The following is a 19,494-nucleotide window of genomic DNA, read 5'->3' as shown; positions in this document are numbered from 1 at the left end:
TCATGTTTGGAAATGTGAAATTTCAATTCATAAAGCTATGGTTTTTTGCTTAAAGTGAAAAAAGATCATACAAATTTCAAAATTTAACCAATTGCATGGAATCGTCTGCCATATTGGATTTCACTTTCTTTTTATACGACCAATTTTGCACCACCCAGTTAAGTGCAAAAAGGTTATTTTTGTTTACAATCGAGGTCTCATCAATACATCCACGTCACATTTTCCAATATAAGGTAAAAAAATTAGATCCTGGCTACGGTTACATGTTAATGTAAAAATAATAAACAAATATTGTTACATTGGAGACTAATTACCGGATGACATGGTTGGGTAAGGAACCGATTTATTACGAATGTAACAATAATTTGTGTCTACGGTTACATTGCGTTATTAATGTTACATTAAGGTGGTATGGGTGTCTTCCTCGATCTTGGATTGTAAAATATAGAAAACCAAAGGTCCAGATTTTCTATCAAGTAAGCAAAATTTGATGCAGGAATGAAGTTTTTAAATTGATTGTTGATTTAAAAGAACCAATTTATAAGAATATAACTTATAATTATTAAATATCTCTGCAAATATTGATTATTTTTGGGAGTTTTTATTTTTTTTAAAATTTGCATTTTAAGGGAAAGTAACTCTTAAACAGTGCATTTTCTGAAGGATTCTACATGGACTTTTCCTATTTTGTATTTTAGCCGGAAAAAACGTACGGTGACCCTATTTTTTCTTTTGATATTCTCAAAGCATTGTCTGAAAGATATCTTTTCCTTAAGTATTTAACAATTCTATCATTTTGTTTAGTTTCTAATAACAAAATGGTGTTTTTCCCTGAATAATCCATACAAAATGTGTCATTTTGTCACGTTCTGTAGCTTGAAAAAATGCGCGGAGACCTATCATTTTTATTATATTTTTCAACATATATCAATAGATACTACGTTTTGGCAAAGTATGAACAAATTCTATCATTTTTATTTTATACTCCCATACCACCTTAAGGACTACAATGTACGATAGATATAAATATGAGAAAGGCGCTACCTTAAATGCCCGCTTTATACCAAGACTATGTCCTATATATTGATTGATTGTTGGTTGCTTAACGTCCAGTGGCAATTATCTCATGTATGTTCAGGACGAATGTCCTACATATTGTTTTTGTCTAAAATAAAATTATAAATTCAGATAGAAAATGTTTAGGGAACGATCATTGAACTTCAAAAGGCAGGAGGTGGTATGGTATTTTTCTTAAAAAAATATTCTGATTCCCAAATTAATGAGAAGAAAAATATTCTGTTCAAGCAGAGGACAAAAAGATATATTCTGAATCCAGATTTTCCCCATAACTTCTAGTGTTGAATTTTGACCAAATAATTTTGATTGATAGCATTGAAGCGCTTCCATGAAAAAAATCTGACTCAAACAAAACAAAAACATACCTCCCCCCTTTGAAGCTAAATGGTTGCTCCCTTATTATTCTGCTGAAAATGAATTTTTTGGTGATTTTAAATGACAATGCTTACATTCATTATGTTGTGCCATTTTCATATCCATTTTTCTTTCTTTGCAAATTTTACAAAATTTAAGGTACATTCATGGTATACCGCCATCTTGGATTGTACAATCACAGTACACAATCGGTCAAGATCTTTGCCCAAATCTGCAAATTTTGAGACAAATTGGCAATTTATAGGTTAGACTGCTTATTTATAGAAAGAAAACTTGGTGAATTATTGCATTATTCATAATATTTAAATAAATACCAAATATTTGTGTTTTTAGAATAATTTTTTCAACTTGGCTATTTAAGGGGAGATAACTCTTTTAGTAAAAGATTTATACGTGACTGATAGGGAAATTTCAATTTTTTATTTGTAGCAAGAAAACAAGTTCGGTGACACCAATTTTTTTTTAATTTTTATTAAAGCATATTATAAAACCTTTGTTTTTTCATGAACAATCTAAGCAAATTTGGGCAATTTCGTACGACCCGTAGCTTCAAAAATTCAGAGTTAGTTTTATGTCATTTCTTGCATTTTGTATTATTAGCTTACTTTTCAAGTTTTTAAACTACGGCAAAATAAAATTGAGAATGGAAATGGGGAACATGTCAAAAATTTGCTTTTAAGTATTGCTATCATGTCGTCGTTGTTGTCCGAAGACACATTTGGTTTCCGAACAATAACTTTAGTTTAAGTGAATGGATCTCTATGAAATTTTACCAGAAGGTTCAATACACAATAGGAAGGTTAGAATTGATTTAGGGGGTTAAAGTACCAACAGTTTAGGAGTCAGGGGCCTGAAACAACATTTTTGGGTTTGTTTTTTCCATACTTTTTGAGGTTTTTCTCCAAACATTTACCATTTTTACATTATTTCTCATTTATATATAAATGCAACAACTACTGATGTGGCAGGAGATACACACGAAACAGGGTGTGTAAATTATTTTATCGGATATTTGTGCATTTTTCTTTTGATGTGTACTCCTTGATAATGTCGACGTCAGTATCAGTGGACTGGTCATGATAAAGAAAATATATTGGGTCAGTTAGCAATTGACACGGGCGAGTTCGCTTTAATTCACAAAATTCCACATTGATTTTTCGCAGAAACGCACGAGTTATTTGGTGAATGAAACACTTGTCATTGTTTGAAACTTTCAGTGATAAAAAGTTGGTGTAGCCTTTTTGAACGATTCTCTGATTGTGTGAAAATTTGAACAGAAAATGTTTGATAAACATGATAAAATTACATTATCTGTAGAATTACAAATGTATTGATAGCTTTCCTTACTATTTTCAAGGACATATAACTAACATATCGTCCATGCTATTCCGATCTGAGTTTTTATTCATACATAGAGTCATGGCTGGTGCTGTTCCAAGTTGTCTGCATGTTTCTTGAGAAGTATTTGTTTGACCTTGTCAGTCTCTATAAAGTGTTACAATTCATATTTAGACGCAACACATAAATAGTGACCAAAAAGGTTCCCCTTTCACATGAGAGAAGCTAGAAAAATGAATTAAATGTACACATTTTCAACATTTTTGTGGGACTGACCTCTAAACGATCCATTATTCTGTAATGGGGTCAGTACCCGAATTCCATACATCATTACATGTTTATTTTCTCATCGTAAAAAATCAATTAAAAGATGTTTTGTTTTATTTCCTCAAATATTTCGAACAATTTGACATTATTTCATGCTTATTATTATTTCTTTAAAGAAATGGATACTTGTAACAAATTTACGTTTTCGTAGATTTACTTTTTCCCGAGAATGCTTCATCTGTTGATATATTCTCACTGTGAACGATTTGTGTATATTTAAATATAGTAACCTATGTTGAAAGATGTGTATAATGTCACATCATAACAATACAAATTGTTTCGTCTCAAAGAAACTTGTGAGATTTCCGCAGCTTTTTTATGGAATAGTTGCAAATTGGGTACTCAGTGCAATTTGGGTACTGTGACGTTATAGCCATAAGTGTTTATTGCTTTAATAGGTTGAAATGTGCACCTGATAAAAGTATTGGGTAGAGTGAAAATGTTTTGATCAGGTTTAAACTGACGCATAAAATATACAGGCGACTGCGGGAGGCAATTATTTATATTGCATCCAAATAATGTGTCAGCAACTTGAATTTCAAAGTATGTAGCCCTCATACTTCCAAGTAACATGCTCTATACCTATCAAAAGTTGGGTTATCATAACTCCATCTTCCCGTAAAATCCAATGTTGGACAATATTGGAGCATACAATATATACCTAAATGTATCGCTCAGACTCAAGTCTGCTTTTATGATTAAACTTAGAGAGTGAGAAAAAATAGTTTCTATCTCCTACATTCCTATAGGACTGTATAAGGCAGCTATGCGATATAATTAATGACAAGATTTGTTATGAGTTTGTCAAAGGAATTACAGTCTACAGAATTAGAAGAAGTGAATTCAAATAAATATTTTTGGTTTAAAACTTTTGTTAAATTTTGAATTTCACCTGCATTTGTCTGTTAGCTACAGGAATAACCGTGATCACATTCAACAGTATAACCAACGTCATTATCACTGTAACTTGATATTGGGAATTCTGTAGCAGATAAATAATAGTAGTCATGGTCAACCAGATCACCGGATTTTATAGTCCGAGATTACTCTGACGTCCATCGACTGTTTTGCCAGACAAGCTGGGGCCCCATTACAGTCAACATTTCGAGATTTATAAAGTGAAGAATTTGAGTTAAAGTCGAAATTTTTAGATTTAACATGTCAAAAGTTCAACTTCGAAACAAATGTGCCCATTTTATTTTTTACTATGTCCCTATATTTTCTTATTGTTGATGGACGAACAGTTGTCTATAATTGCTTACACCCAATTCATTTGGTGGAATAGTTGTCTTATTGGCAATCATATATTACCATATAACACCTCCTTATTCTTTATATTGCTATAAAGAAATATCGTGTCACTGTACTACTAGGTTGACCTAAACACGTAAAATTTTTGATAGAAGAAACAAGGTAACTGTATGCATGGGACTAATAGTCTGTATGTTTGCTTAGTCCATACTCTAGGTTACGAAAATCGTAGTACAGATCTTTGAAATGTAAAAAATGGAAGGGTTGAAATTCCGTGTCCTATTTGACTAACAAAAAAATACCTACACATCGCTTATGTTGGCCCAAGTAAATAAATCGATCGAGAATTTAATCAGTGGTAAACATGAATGTGACACTATGTTTTGATTTTTTTCATGAACTTAAATATTGATATGAATAGATCTTTTCAAAGCTTTGATATGGGCAATGCAGAGATAACATTGATGCTGATTTTTTTAATATTAATAAATGATTTTTTATAAATGATTTTTTAATATTTAAAATTCATTTATTAATATTAAAAAATCAGACTGAATATTTAATTTTAAAAAATCAGACTGAATTTTTAAAACATTTATATATATCAAAAAATGACAGTATTTTTGATTATTAAAAAATCGATTTATTAATATTAAAAAATGATTTTGTAATATCAAAAAATCATTTTTTGATATTGATAAATAGGGAAATAAATTCCACAAGGGCTTTCCATAATTGAGTCACGTTTTATAACCTGCAATATTTTGTGTTAATGTATTTCACTCAGCTCCCAATGTTGTATGTCAAACCTTGGCATCATACTTAAACTTAAGGGAAGTAAACAAAATCATATGCACCGATAAAAAAAAACTAAACTTCATTGATATCCGATAATCAACGAATGCTTAGCAAGAAGCCCCCAGTGAGGATCGAACTCACGACCCCTGGTTTTTTAAACCAGTGCTCTAACCACTGAGCTATGGAGGCTCATGTTTGGAAATGTGAAATTTCAATTCATAAAGCTATGGTTTTTTGCTAAAAGTGAAAAAAGATCTTAAAAAAAATCAAAATTTAACCAATTGCATGGAATCGTCTGCAATATTGGATTTCACTTTCTTTTTATACGACCAATTTTGCACCACCCAGTTGAGTGCAAAAAGGTTATTTTTTTTTACAATCGAGGTCTCATCAATACATCCACGTCACCTTTTCCAATATAAGGTGAAAAACATTAGGCACTGGTTTCGGTTATATGGAAATGTAACAATAATTAAAAAAAATATTGTTACATTGGAAACTAATTGCCGGAATACATGGTTGGGTAAGGAACCGATTAATTACGTTTATAACAATAATTTGTGTCTACGGTTACATTGCGTTATTAATGTTACATTAAGGACTACAATGTATGCTATATATAAATATGAGGAAGACGCTACCTTAAATGCCAGCTTTATACCAAGACTATGTCCTATATATTGATTGATTGTTGGTTGCTTAACGTCCAGTGGCAAATATTTCATGCATGTTCAGGACAAATGTCCTACATATTGTTTTTGTCTAAAATAAAATAACAAGTTCAGATGGAAAATGTTTAGGGAACGATCATTAAACTTTAAAAGGCAGGAGGTGGTATGGTATTTTTCTTAAAAAAAAATTCTGATTCCCAAATTGATGAAAAGAAAAATATACTGTTCAAGCAGAGGACAAAAAATATATTCTGAATCCAGATTTTCTCCATACCTTCGAATGTTGAATTTTGACCAAATAATTTTGATTGATAGCATTGAATCGCTTCCATGAAAAAAATCGGACTCAAACAAAAAACCATACCTCCCACCTTTGAAGCTTAATTGTTGCTCCCTTATTGTTTTCTGCTGAAAATGAATTTATTGGTGATTTTAAATGACAATGCTTACATTCATTATCTTGTGCCATTTTCATATCAATTTTTCTTTCTATGCAAATATCACAAAATTTAAGGTAGATATATGGTATACCGCCATCTTGAATTGAACAATTACAGTACACAATCGGTCTAGATCTTTGCCCAAATCTGCAAATTTAGAGACAGATTAGCAATTTATGGGTTACTGCTTATTTATAGAAAGAAAACTTAGTGAATTATTGCATTATTCAAAATGTTTGAATAAATACCAAATATTTGTGTTTTTAGAATAATTTTTTCAACTTGGCTATTTAAGGGGAGATAACTCTTTTAGTAAAAGATTTATACGTGACTGATAGGGAAATTTCAATTTTTTATTTGTAGCAAGAAAACATGTTCGGTGACACCATTTTTTTTAAATTTTTATTAAAGCATATTATAAAACCTATGTTTTTTCATGAACAATCTAAGCAAATTTGGGCAATTTCGTACGACCCGTAGCTTCAAAAATTCAGAGTTAGTTTTATGTCATTTCTTGCATTTTGTATTATTAGCTTACTTTTCAAGTTTTTAAACTACGGCAAAATCAATTGAGAATGGAAATGGGGAACATGTCAAAAATTTGCTTTTAAGTATTGCTATCATGTCGTCGTTGTTGTCCGAAAACACATTTGGTTTCCGAACAATAACTTTAGTTTAAGTGAATGGATCTCTATGAAATTTTACCAGAAGGTTCAATACACAATAGGAAGGTTAGAATTGATTTAGGGGGTTAAAGTACCAACAGTTTAGGAGTCAGGGGCCTGAAACAACATTTTTGGGTTTGTTTTTTCCATACTTTTTGAGGTTTTTCTCCAAACATTTACCATTTTTACATTATTTCTCATTTATATATAAATGCAACAACTACTGATATGGCAGGAGATACACACGAAACAGGGTGTGTAAATTATTTTATCGGATATTTGTGCATTTTTCTTTTGATGTGTACTCCTTGATAATGTCGACGTCAGTATCAGTGGACTGGTCATGATAAAGAAAATTTATTGGGTCAGTTAGCAATTGACACGGGCGAGTTCACTTTAATTCACAAAATTCCACATTGATTTTTCGCAGAAACGCACGAGTTATTTGGTGAATGAAACACTTGTCATTGTTTGAAACTTTCAGTGATAAAAAGTTGGTTTAGCCTTTTTGGACGATTCTCTGATTGTGTGAAAATTTGAACAGAAAATGTTTGATAAACATGATAAAATTGCATTATCTGTAGAATTACAAATGTATTGATAGCTTTCCTTACTATTTTCAAGGACATATAACTAACATATCGTCCATGCTATTCCGATCTGAGTTTTTATTCATACATAGAGTCATGGCTGGTGCTGTTCCAAGTTGTCTGCATGTTTCTTGAGAAGTATTTGTTTGACCTTGTCAGTCACTATAAAGTGTTACAATTCATATTTAGGCGCAACACATAAATAGTGACCAAAAAGGTTCCCCTTTCACATGAGAGAAGCTAGAAAAAGGAATTAAATGTACACATTTTCAACATTTTTGTGGGACTGACATCTAAACGATCCATTATTCTGTAATGGGGTCAGTACCCGAATTCCATACATCATTACATGTTTATTTTCTCATCGTAAAAAATCAATTAAAAGATGTTTTGTTTTATTTCCTCAAATATTTCGAACAATTTGACATTATTTCATGCTTATTATTATTTCTTTAAAGAAATGGATGCTTGTAACAAATTTACGTTTTCGTAGATTTACTTTTTCCCGAGAATGCTTCATCTGTTGATATATTCTCACTGTGAACGATTTGTGTATATTTAAATATAGTAACCTATGTTGAAAGATGTGTATAATGTCACATCATAACAATACAAATTGTTTCGTCTCAAAGAAACTTGTGAGATTTCCGCAGCTTTTTTATGGAATAGTTGCAAATTGGGTACTCAGTGCAATTTGGGTACTGTGACGTTATAGCCATAAGTGTTTATTGCTTTAATAGGTTGAAATGTGCACCTGATAAAAGTATTGGGTAGAGTGAAAATGTTTTGATCAGGTTTAAACTGACGCATAAAATATACAGGCGACTGCGGGAGGCAATTATTTATATTGCATCCAAATAATGTGTCAGCAACTTGAATTTCAAAGTATGTAGCCCTCATACTTCCAAGTAACATGCTCTATACCTATCAAAAGTATTGGCATTATCATGGGTTATCATAACTCCATCTTCCCGTAAAATCCAATGTTGGACAATATTGGAGCATACAATATATACCTAAATGTATCGCTCAGACTCAAGTCTGCTTTTATGATTAAACTTAGAGAGTGAGAAAAAATAGTTTCTATCTCCTACATTCCTATAGGACTGTATAAGGCAGATATGCGTCATAATTAATGACAAGATTTGTTATGAGTTTGTCAAAGGAATTACAGTCTACAGAATTAGAAGAAGTGAATTCAAATAAATATTTTTGGTTTAAAACTTTTGTTAAATTTTGAATTTCACCTGCATTTGTCTGTTAGCTACAGGAATAACCGTGATCACATTCAACAGTATAACCAACGTCATTATCACTGTAACTTGATATTGGGAATTCTGTAGCAGATAAATAATAGTAGTCATGGTCAACCAGATCACCGGATTTTATAGTCCGAGATTACTCTGACGTCCATCGACTGTTTTGCCAGACAAGCTGGGGCCCCATTACAGTCAACATTTCGAGATTTATAAAGTGAAGAATTTGAGTTAAAGTCGAAATTTTTAGATTTAACATGTCAAAAGTTCAACTTCGAAACAAATGTGCCCATTTTATTTTTTACTATGTCCCTATATTTTCTTATTGTTGATGGACGAACAGTTGTCTATAATTGCTTACACCCAATTCATTTGGTGGAATAGTTGTCTTATTGGCAATCATATATTACCATATAACACCTCCTTATTCTTTATATTGCTATAAAGAAATATCGTGTCACTGTACTACTAGGTTAACCTAAACACGTAAAATTTTTGATAGAAGAAACAAGGTAACTGTATGCATGGGACTAATAGTCTGTATGTTTGCTTAGTCCATACTCTAGGTTACGAAAATCGTAGTACAGATCTTTGAAATGTAAAAAATGGAAGGGTTGAAATTCCGTGTCCTATTTGACTAACAAAAAAATACCTACACATCGCTTATGTTGGCCCAAGTAAATAAATCGATCGAGAATTTAATCAGTGGTAAACATGAATGTGACACTATGTTTTGATTTTTTTCATGAACTTAAATATTGATATGAATAGATCTTTTCAAAGCTTTGATATGGGCAATGCAGAGGTAACATTGATGCTGATTTTTTTAATATTAATAAATGATTTTTTATAAATGATTTTTTAATATTTAAAATTCATTTATTAATATTAAAAAATCAGACTGAATATTTAATTTTAAAAAATCAGACTGAATTTTTAAAACATTTATATATATCAAAAAATGACAGTATTTTTGATTATTAAAAAATCGATTTATTAATATTAAAAAATGATTTTGTAATATCAAAAAATCATTTTTTGATATTGATAAATAGGGAAATAAATTCCACAAGGGCTTTCCATAATTGAGTCACGTTTTATAACCTGCAATATTTTGTGTTAATGTATTTCACTCAGCTCCCAATGTTGTATGTCAAACCTTGGCATCATACTTAAACTTAAGGTAAGTAAACAAAATCATATGCACCGATAAAAAAAAACTAAACTTCATTGATATCCGATAATCAACGAATGCTTAGCAAGAAGCCCCCAGTGAGGATCGAACTCACGACCCCTGGTTTTTTAAACCAGTGCTCTAACCACTGAGCTATGGAGGCTCATGTTTGGAAATGTGAAATTTCAATTCATAAAGCTATGGTTTTTTGCTAAAAGTGAAAAAAGATCTTAAAAAAAATCAAAATTTAACCAATTGCATGGAATCGTCTGCAATATTGGATTTCACTTTCTTTTTATACGACCAATTTTGCACCACCCAGTTGAGTGCAAAAAGGTTATTTTTTTTACAATCGAGGTCTCATCAATACATCCACGTCACCTTTTCCAATATAAGGTGAAAAACATTAGGCACTGGTTTCGGTTATATGGAAATGTAACAATAATTAAAAAAAATATTGTTACATTGGAAACTAATTGCCGGAATACATGGTTGGGTAAGGAACCGATTAATTACGTTTATAACAATAATTTGTGTCTACGGTTACATTGCGTTATTAATGTTACATTAAGGACTACAATGTATGCTATATATAAATATGAGGAAGACGCTACCTTAAATGCCAGCTTTATACCAAGACTATGTCCTATATATTGATTGATTGTTGGTTGCTTAACGTCCAGTGGCAAATATTTCATGCATGTTCAGGACAAATGTCCTACATATTGTTTTTGTCTAAAATAAAATAACAAGTTCAGATGGAAAATGTTTAGGGAACGATCATTGAACTTTAAAAGGCAGGAGGTGGTATGGTATTTTTCTTAAAAAAAATTTCTGATTCCCAAATTGATGAGAAGAAAAATATACTGTTCAAGCAGAGGACAAAAAATATATTCTGAATCCAGATTTTCTCCATACCTTCGAATGTTGAATTTTGACCAAATAATTTTGATTGATAGCATTGAATCGCTTCCATGAAAAAAATCGGACTCAAACAAAAAACCATACCTCCCACCTTTGAAGCTTAATTGTTGCTCCCTTATTGTTTTCTGCTGAAAATGAATTTATTGGTGATTTTAAATGACAATGCTTACATTCATTATCTTGTGCCATTTTCATATCAATTTTTCTTTCTTTGCAAATATCACAGAATTTAAGGTAGATATATGGTATACCGCCATCTTGAATTGAACAATTACAGTACACAATCGGTCTAGATCTTTGCCCAAATCTGCAAATTTAGAGACAGATTAGCAATTTATGGGTTACTGCTTATTTATAGAAAGAAAACTTAGTGAATTATTGCATTATTCAAAATGTTTGAATAAATACCAAATATTTGTGTTTTTCGAATAATTTTTTCAACTTGGCCATTTAAGGGGAGATAACTCTTTTAGTAAAAGATTTATACGTGACTGATAGGGAAATTTCAATTTTTTATTTGTAGCAAGAAAACATGTTCGGTGACACCATTTTTTTAAAATTTTTATTAAAGCATATTATAAAACCTATGTTTTTTCATGAACAATCTAAGCAAATTTGGGCAATTTCGTACGACCCGTAGCTTCAAAAATTCAGAGTTAGTTTTATGTCATTTCTTGCATTTTGTATTATTAGCTTACTTTTCAAGTTTTTAAACTACGGCAAAATAAAATTAAGAATGGAAATGGGGAACATGTCAAAAATTTGCTTTTAAGTATTGATATCATGTCGTCGTTGTTGTCCGAAAACACATTTGGTTTCCGAACAATAACTTTAGTTTAAGTGAATGGATCTCTATGAAATTTTACCAGAAGGTTCAATACACAATAGGAAGGTTAGAATTGATTCAGGGGGTTAAAGTACCAACAGTTTAGGAGTCAGGGGCCTGAAACAACATTTTTGGGTTTGTTTTTTCCATACTTTTTGAGGTTTTTCTCCAAAAATGTACCATTTTTACATTATTTCTCATTTATATATAAATGCAACAACTACTGATATGGCAGGAGATACACACGAAACAGGGTGTGTAAATTATTTTATCGGATATTTGTGCATTTTTCTTTTGATGTGTACTCCTTGATAATGTCGACGTCAGTATCAGTGGACTGGTCATGATAAAGAAAATATATTGGGTCAGTTAGCAATTGACACGGGCGAGTTCACTTTAATTCACAAAATTCCACATTGATTTTTCGCAGAAACGCACGAGTTATTTGGTTAATGAAACACTTGTCATTGTTTGAAACTTTCAGTGATAAAAAGTTGGTTTAGCCTTTTTGGACGATTCTCTGATTGTGTGAAAATTTGAACAGAAAATGTTTGATAAACATGATAAAATTGCATTATCTGTAGAATTACAAATGTATTGATAGCTTTCCTTACTATTTTCAAGGACATATAACTAACATATCGTCCATGCTATTCCGATCTGAGTTTTTATTCATACATAGAGTCATGGCTGGTGCTGTTCCAAGTTGTCTGCATGTTTCTTGAGAAGTATTTGTTTGACCTTGTCAGTCACTATAAAGTGTTACAATTCATATTTAGGCGCAACACATAAATAGTGACCAAAAAGGTTCCCCTTTCACATGAGAGAAGCTAGAAAAAGGAATTAAATGTACACATTTTCAACATTTTTGTGGGACTGACCTCTAAACGATCCATTATTCTGTAATGGGGTCAGTACCCGAATTCCATACATCATTACATGTTTATTTTCTCATCGTAAAAAATCAATTAAAAGATGTTTTGTTTTATTTCCTCAAATATTTCGAACAATTTGACATTATTTCATGCTTATTATTATTTCTTTAAAGAAATGGATGCTTGTAACAAATTTACGTTTTCGTAGATTTACTTTTTCCCGAGAATGCTTCATCTGTTGATATATTCTCACTGTGAACGATTTGTGTATATTTAAATATAGTAACCTATGTTGAAAGATGTGTATAATGTCACATCATAACAATACAAATTGTTTCGTCTCAAAGAAACTTGTGAGATTTCCGCAGCTTTTTTATGGAATAGTTGCAAATTGGGTACTCAGTGCAATTTGGGTACTGTGACGTTATAGCCATAAGTGTTTATTGCTTTAATAGGTTGAAATGTGCACCTGATAAAAGTATTGGGTAGAGTGAAAATGTTTTGATCAGGTTTAAACTGACGCATAAAATATACAGGCGACTGCGGGAGGCAATTATTTATATTGCATCCAAATAATGTGTCAGCAACTTGAATTTCAAAGTATGTAGCCCTCATACTTCCAAGTAACATGCTCTATACCTATCAAAAGTATTGGCATTATCATGGGTTATCATAACTCCATCTTCCCGTAAAATCCAATGTTGGACAATATTGGAGCATACAATATATACCTAAATGTATCGCTCAGACTCAAGTCTGCTTTTATGATTAAACTTAGAGAGTGAGAAAAAATAGTTTCTATCTCCTACATTCCTATAGGACTGTATAAGGCAGATATGCGTCATAATTAATGACAAGATTTGTTATGAGTTTGTCAAAGGAATTACAGTCTACAGAATTAGAAGAAGTGAATTCAAATAAATATTTTTGGTTTAAAACTTTTGTTAAATTTTGAATTTCACCTGCATTTGTCTGTTAGCTACAGGAATAACCGTGATCACATTCAACAGTATAACCAACGTCATTATCACTGTAACTTGATATTGGGAATTCTGTAGCAGATAAATAATAGTAGTCATGGTCAACCAGATCACCGGATTTTATAGTCCGAGATTACTCTGACGTCCATCGACTGTTTTGCCAGACAAGCTGGGGCCCCATTACAGTCAACATTTCGAGATTTATAAAGTGAAGAATTTGAGTTAAAGTCGAAATTTTTAGATTTAACATGTCAAAAGTTCAACTTCGAAACAAATGTGCACATTTTATTTTTTACTATGTCCCTATATTTTCTTATTGTTGATGGACGAACAGTTGTCTATAATTGCTTACACCCAATTCATTTGGTGGAATAGTTGTCTTATTGGCAATCATATATTACCATATAACACCTCCTTATTCTTTATATTGCTATAAAGAAATATCGTGTCACTGTACTACTAGGTTAACCTAAACACGTAAAATTTTTGATAGAAGAAACAAGGTAACTGTATGCATGGGACTTATAGTCTGTATGTTTGCTTAGTCCATACTCTAGGTTACGAAAATCGTAGTACAGATCTTTGAAATGTAAAAAATGGAAGGGTTGAAATTCCGTGTCCTATTTGACTAACAAAAAAATACCTACACATCGCTTATGTTGGCCCAAGTAAATAAATCGATCGAGAATTTAATCAGTGGTAAACATGAATGTGACACTATGTTTTGATTTTTTTCATGAACTTAAATATTGATATGAATAGATCTTTTCAAAGCTTTGATATGGGCAATGCAGAGGTAACATTGATGCTGATTTTTTTAATATTAATAAATGATTTTTTATAAATGATTTTTTAATATTTAAAATTCATTTATTAATATTAAAAAATCAGACTGAATATTTAATTTTAAAAAATCAGACTTAATATTTAATTTTAAAAAATCAGACTGAATTTTTAAAACATTTATATATATCAAAAAATGACAGTATTTTTGATTATTAAAAAATCGATTTATTAATATTAAAAAATGATTTTGTAATATAAAATCATTTTTTGATATTGATAAATAGGGAAATAAATTCCACAAGGGCTTTTCATAATTGAGTCACGTTTTATAACCTGCAATATTTTGTGTTAATGTATTTCACTCAGCTCCCAATGTTGTATGCCAAACCTTGGCATCGTACTTAAACTTAAGGGAAGTAAACAAAATCATATGCACCGATAAAAAAAAACTAAACTTCATTGATATCCGATAATTAACGAATGCTTAGCAAGAAGCCCCCAGTGAGGATCGAACTCACGACCCCTGGTTTTTTATACCAGTGCTCTAACCACTGAGCTATGGAGGCTCATGTTTGGAAATGTGAAATTTCAATTCATAAAGCTATGGTTTTTTGCTAAAAGTGAAAAAAGATCTTAAAAAAAATCAAAATTTAACCAATTGCATGGAATCGTCTGCAATATTGGATTTCACTTTCTTTTTATACGACCAATTTTGCACCACCCAGTTGAGTGCAAAAAGGTTATTTTTTTTACAATCGAGGTCTCATCAATACATCCACGTCACCTTTTCCAATTTAAGGTGAAAAACATTAGGCACTGGTTTCGGTTATATGGAAATGTAACAATAATTAAAAAAAATATTGTTACATTGGAAACTAATTGCCGGAATACATGGTTGGGTAAGGAACCGATTAATTACGTTTATAACAATAATTTGTGTCTACGGTTACATTGCGTTATTAATGTTACATTAAGGACTACAATGTATGCTATATATAAATATGAGGAAGACGCTACCTTAAATGCCAGCTTTATACCAAGACTATGTCCTATATATTGATTGATTGTTGGTTGCTTAACGTCCAGTGGCAAATATTTCATGCATGTTCAGGACAAATGTCCTACATATTGTTTTTGTCTAAAATAAAATAACAAGTTCAGATGGAAAATGTTTAGGGAACGATCATTGAACTTTAAAAGGCAGGAGGTGGTATGGTATTTTTCTTAAAAAAAATTTCTGATTCCCAAATTGATGAGAAGAAAAATATACTGTTCAAGCAGAGGACAAAAAATATATTCTGAATCCAGATTTTCTCCATACCTTCGAATGTTGAATTTTGACCAAATAATTTTGATTGATAGCATTGAATCGCTTCCATGAAAAAAATCGGACTCAAACAAAAAACCATACCTCCCACCTTTGAAGCTTAATTGTTGCTCCCTTATTGTTTTCTGCTGAAAATGAATTTATTGGTGATTTTAAATGACAATGCTTACATTCATTATCTTGTGCCATTTTCATATCAATTTTTCTTTCTTTGCAAATATCACAGAATTTAAGGTAGATATATGGTATACCGCCATCTTGAATTGAACAATTACAGTACACAATCGGTCTAGATCTTTGCCCAAATCTGCAAATTTAGAGACAGATTGGCAATTTATGGGTTACTGCTTATTCATAGAAAGATAATTAGTGAATTATTGCATTATTCAAAATGTTTGAATAAATACCAAATATTTGTGTTTTTAGAATAATTTTTTCAACTTGGCCATTTAAGGGGAGATAACTCTTTTAGTAAAAGATTTATACGTGACTGATAGGGAAATTTCAATTTTTTATTTGTAGCAAGAAAACATGTTCGGTGACACCATTTTTTTTAAATTTTTATTAAAGCATATTATAAAACCTATTTTTTTTCATGAACAATCTAAGCAAATTTGGGCAATTTCGTACGACCCGTAGCTTCAAAAATTCAGAGTTAGTTTTATGTCATTTCTTGCATTTTGTATTATTAGCTTACTTTTCAAGTTTTTAAACTACGGCAAAATAAAATTGAGAATGGAAATTGGGAACATGTCAAAAATTTGCTTTTAAGTATTGCTATCATGTCGTCGTTGTTGTCCGAAAACACATTTGGTTTCCGAACAATAACTTTAGTTTAAGTGAATGGATCTCTATGGAATTTTACCAGAAGGTTCAATACACAATAGGAAGGTTAGAATTGATTTAGGGGGTTAAAGTACCAACAGTTTAGGAGTCAGGGGCCTGAAACAACATTTTTTGGTTTGTTTTTTCCATACTTTTTGAGGTTTTTCTCCAAAAATGTACCATTTTTACATTATTTCTCATTTATATATAAATGCAACAACTACTGATATGGCAGGAGATACACACGAAACAGGGTGTGTAAATTATTTTATCGGATATTTGTGCATTTTTCTTTTGATGTGTACTCCTTGATAATGTCGACGTCAGTATCAGTGGACTGGTCATGATAAAGAAAATATATTGGGTCAGTTAGCAATTGACACGGGCGAGTTCACTTTAATTCACAAAATTCCACATTGATTTTTCGCAGAAACGCACGAGTTATTTGGTGAATGAAACACTTGTCATTGTTTGAAACTTTCAGTGATAAAAAGTTGGTTTAGCCTTTTTGGACGATTCTCTGATTGTGTGAAAATTTGAACAGAAAATGTTTGATAAACATGATAAAATTGCATTATCTGTAGAATTACAAATGTATTGATAGCTTTCCTTACTATTTACAAGGACATATAACTAACATATCGTCCATGCTATTCCGATCTGAGTTTTTATTCATACATAGAGTCATGGCTGGTGCTGTTCCAAGTTGTCTGCATGTTTCTTGAGAAGTATTTGTTTGACCTTGTCAGTCTCTATAAAGTGTTACAATTCATATTTAGACGCAACACATAAATAGTGACCAAAAAGGTTCCCCTTTCACATGAGAGAAGCTAGAAAAATGAATTAAATGTACACATTTTCAACATTTTTGTGGGACTGACCTCTAAACGATCCATTATTCTGTAATGGAGTCAGTACCCGAATTCCATACATCATTACATGTTTATTTTCTCATCGTAAAAAATCAATTAAAAGATGTTTTGTTTTATTTCCTCAAATATTTCGAACAATTTGACATTATTTCATGCTTATTATTATTTCTTTAAAGAAATGGATGCTTGTAACAAATTTACGTTTTCGTAGATTTACTTTTTCCCGAGAATGCTTCATCTGTTGATATATTCTCACTGTGAACGATTTGTGTATATTTAAATATAGTAACCTATGTTGAAAGATGTGTATAATGTCACAGTGTTTATTGCTTTAATAGGTTGAAATGTGCACCTGATAAAAGTATTGGGTAGAGTGAAAATGTTTTGATCAGGTTTAAACTGACGCATAAAATATACAGGCGACTGCGGGAGGCAATTATTTATATTGCATCCAAATAATGTGTCAGCAACTTGATATTCAAAGTATATAGCCCTCATACTTCCAAGTAACATGCTCTATACCTATCAAAAGTCTTGGCATTATCATGGGTTATCATAACTCCATCTTCCCGTAAAATCCAATGTTGGACAATATTGGAGCATACAATATATACCTAAATGTATCGCTCAGACTCAAGTCTGCTTTTATGATTAAACTTAGGGAGTGAGAAAAAATAGTTTCTATCTCCTACATTCCTATAGGACTGTATAAGGCAGATATGCGTCATAATTAATGACAAGATTTGTTATGAGTTTGTCAAAGGAATTACAGTCTACAGAATTAGAAGAAGTGAATTCAAATAAATATTTTTGGTTTAAAACTTTTGTTAAATTTTGAATTTCACCTGCATTTGTCTGTTAGCTACAGGAATAACCGTGATCACATTCAACAGTATAACCAACGTCATTATCACTGTAACTTGATATTTGGAATTCTGTAGCAGATAAATAATAGTAGTCATGGTCAACCAGATCACCGGATTTTATAGTCCGAGATTACTCTGACGTCCATCGACTGTTTTGCCAGACAAGCTGGGGCCCCATTACAGTCAACATTTCGAGATTTATAAAGTGAAGAATTTGAGTTAAAGTCGAAATTTTTAGATTTAACATGTCAAAAGTTCAACTTCGAAACAAATGTGCACATTTTATTTTTTACTATGTCCCTATATTTTCTTATTGTTGATGGACGAACAGTTGTCTATAATTGCTTACACCCAATTCATTTGATGGAATAGTTGTCTTATTGGCAATCATATATTACCATATAACACCTCCTTATTCTTTATATTGCTATAAAGAAATATCGTGTCACTGTACTACTAGGTTAACCTAAACACGTCAAAATTTTGATAGAAGAAACAAGGTAACTGTATGCATGGGACTAATAGTCTGTATGTTTGCTTAGTCCATACTCTAGGTTACGAAAATCGTAGTACAGATCTTTGAAATGTAAAAAATGGAAGGGTTGAAATTCCGTGTCCTATTTGACTAACAAAAAAATACCTACACATCGCTTATGTTGGTCCAAGTAAATAAATCGATCGAGAATTTAATCAGTGGTAAACATGAATGTGACACTATGTTTTGATTTTTTTCATGAACTTAAATATTGATATGAATAGATCTTTTCAAAGCTCTGATATGGGCAATGCAGAGGTAACATTGATGCTGATGTTTTTAATATTAATAAATGATTTTTTATAAATGATTTTTTAATATTTAAAATTCATTTATTAATATTAAAAAATCAGACTGAATATTTAATTTTAAAAAATCAGACTGAATTTTTAAAACATTTATATATATCAAAAAATGATAGTATTTTTGATTATTAAAAAATCGATTTATTAATATTAAAAAATGATTTTGTAATATCAAAAAATCATTTTTTGATATTGATAAATAGGGAAATAAATTCCACAAGGGCTTTCCATAATTGAGTCACGTTTTATAACCTGCAATATTTTGTGTTAATGTATTTCACTCAGCTCCCAATGTTGTATGTCAAACCTTGGCATCATACTTAAACTTAAGGGAAGTAAACAAAATCATATGCACCGATAAAAAAAACTAAACTTCATTGATATCCAATAATCAACGAATGCTTAGCAAGA

The 19,494-nt window shown here is 31.1% G+C and overlaps 3 non-coding genes across 3 annotated transcripts; all 3 read right to left on the bottom strand.

The window, feature by feature from the left end:
• Positions 1 to 5,282: 5,282 nt before the first annotated feature.
• Trnaf-aaa (transfer RNA phenylalanine (anticodon AAA)) lies at positions 5,283 to 5,355 on the bottom strand. Its single transcript has one exon. It is a non-coding gene; the product is annotated as a tRNA-Phe (tRNA).
• A 4,697-nt stretch (positions 5,356 to 10,052) lies between these two features.
• On the bottom strand, positions 10,053 to 10,125 carry Trnaf-aaa (transfer RNA phenylalanine (anticodon AAA)). Its single transcript has one exon. It is a non-coding gene; the product is annotated as a tRNA-Phe (tRNA).
• Positions 10,126 to 14,846: 4,721 nt separating this feature from the next.
• Positions 14,847 to 14,919, bottom strand: Trnaf-aaa (transfer RNA phenylalanine (anticodon AAA)). The gene has a single exon. It is a non-coding gene; the product is annotated as a tRNA-Phe (tRNA).
• Between the last annotated feature and the right edge of the window lie 4,575 nt (positions 14,920 to 19,494).

The sequence above is a fragment of the Mytilus edulis genome, chromosome 3 (assembly GCF_963676685.1).
Source record: "Mytilus edulis chromosome 3, xbMytEdul2.2, whole genome shotgun sequence".
NCBI classification, from domain to species: Eukaryota; Metazoa; Mollusca; class Bivalvia; order Mytilida; family Mytilidae; genus Mytilus; species Mytilus edulis.
Note: the sequence above shows the minus strand (reverse complement) of the source record. Positions and strands in the feature narration are given on the sequence as shown.